Source organism: Tupaia chinensis, unplaced genomic scaffold (assembly GCF_000334495.1).
Source record: "Tupaia chinensis unplaced genomic scaffold, TupChi_1.0 Scaffold000515_1, whole genome shotgun sequence".
NCBI classification, from domain to species: Eukaryota; Metazoa; Chordata; class Mammalia; order Scandentia; family Tupaiidae; genus Tupaia; species Tupaia belangeri.
Genome location: NW_006160028.1, coordinates 525,135 through 526,533, shown reverse-complemented (window position 1 = coordinate 526,533; position 1,399 = coordinate 525,135). Strand labels below are relative to the sequence as shown.

The 1,399-nt window shown below is 37.2% G+C and overlaps 1 non-coding gene across 1 annotated transcript; it reads right to left on the bottom strand.

The window, feature by feature from the left end:
• Positions 1-813: 813 nt before the first annotated feature.
• Positions 814-875, bottom strand: LOC114009314 (U7 small nuclear RNA). Its single transcript, XR_003550759.1, has one exon. It is a non-coding gene; the product is annotated as a U7 small nuclear RNA (small nuclear RNA).
• Positions 876-1,399: the final 524 nt, after the last annotated feature.

The window sequence follows — 1,399 nt, the reverse complement described above, 5'->3', positions numbered from 1 at the left end:
ACTTTTCATATTATAAGAAATTAGAGATTCAGGAAGACTGGAGCATGTTTAAGCAATCTTGGCAATAATAATTAGAAAAGAGTGTGAAGAAAATGGATAGTATATTATTGATAGAATACGATTCCTGATAAAGGCAGAAGCCATGGTCCCATAAGGCATTGGAGATATATATATATATATCACACACTATATAATTGATTTCTTTTGATTTCTATCTTTTTCCTTCTGTGTAGTAGAAGGGAATTTTCAGTTTTCAGTCCAGAGAATGAGCTAGGGAAATTAGGAATTTTGAAAAATGCAAGATAAGAAGCCAAGTTATATCCTACAACAGAGTAGTAGGATTTGTTGATAGAAGCCTATGGAGGATGGTGATTGTACAGAAGAGTGAAATGGTCAAGAGACCTGACTAGGAGTTGCTGAGCACTGGAGACAGAGAGCAGCCGGGATTAGTTCCAGACTATAGTAGCATCCATCTTCAAAGGACCTTGGTTTCAGCTGCCACTTGGTCAACCCAGATGTAGAAGCAGAAGATACAAGTGGCTGAAAGTGAGCATTGTCAAGGTGTAAATGAACATGCGGTGCAGCGAGTTGGAGGACCAGAAAGGTTGAGCTGAAGTACCATGAGGTCTTGGGATGAGGCTAAGAGCAAGAGAGTAGTGGTATTTTCTTCCTTCCTTTCTTCTTTCCTTCCTTCCTTCCTTCCTTCCTTCCTTTCTTTTCTTTTCTTTTCTTTTCTTTTCTTTTCTTTCTTTCTTTCTTTCTTTCTTTCTTTCTTTCTTTCTTTCTTTCTTTCTTTCTTCTTTTTTTTTTAAATGGGGCTTCCCAGTAAAAAACAGAAAAACTGCTAGACAAATTCTAAAAGAGCTGTAACATTCTAGAGTAATATTCTTGAACAGAGAACAGCTCTCCAAAAGATCCCAGTAGTATTAAAGTGCAGGTGCCATGAAATCAGGGAGTTCATGTAAAGAATAAAATGTTATGATTAGAAAGAAGATATTTTTATTACAAAGGGTCTTGAAAAAGTTTGTGAAAAGGTGTACTATGAATAATCTATGCATGCATTTCAGAAAAACTTTCTGCACAAAATAATCTGGTACTTTAATTCCACTTTTCCACCAACTTTCTGAAGTCCCCTGATATGGATCAGATCTTGAGCCTAAGGAATACATAACTGAAGTGGAATGTAAAGAAAGAAGATGACAGTTGGGGGTCACAGCCATGTAATCCTAGGCTGGAGAAAGTATCGTTTACAGGGGCATTGAGTTCCCAAACACGGAAGGAGACATTGTCATGGAGGCTTATAATGAGAAAGGCAATAATTTCATGCTGCTGATCTCTGAGGTAATCCTTGGGTAATCAGAAATTTATATGCATTCCTAACCCTAGGACTTAGCAATGA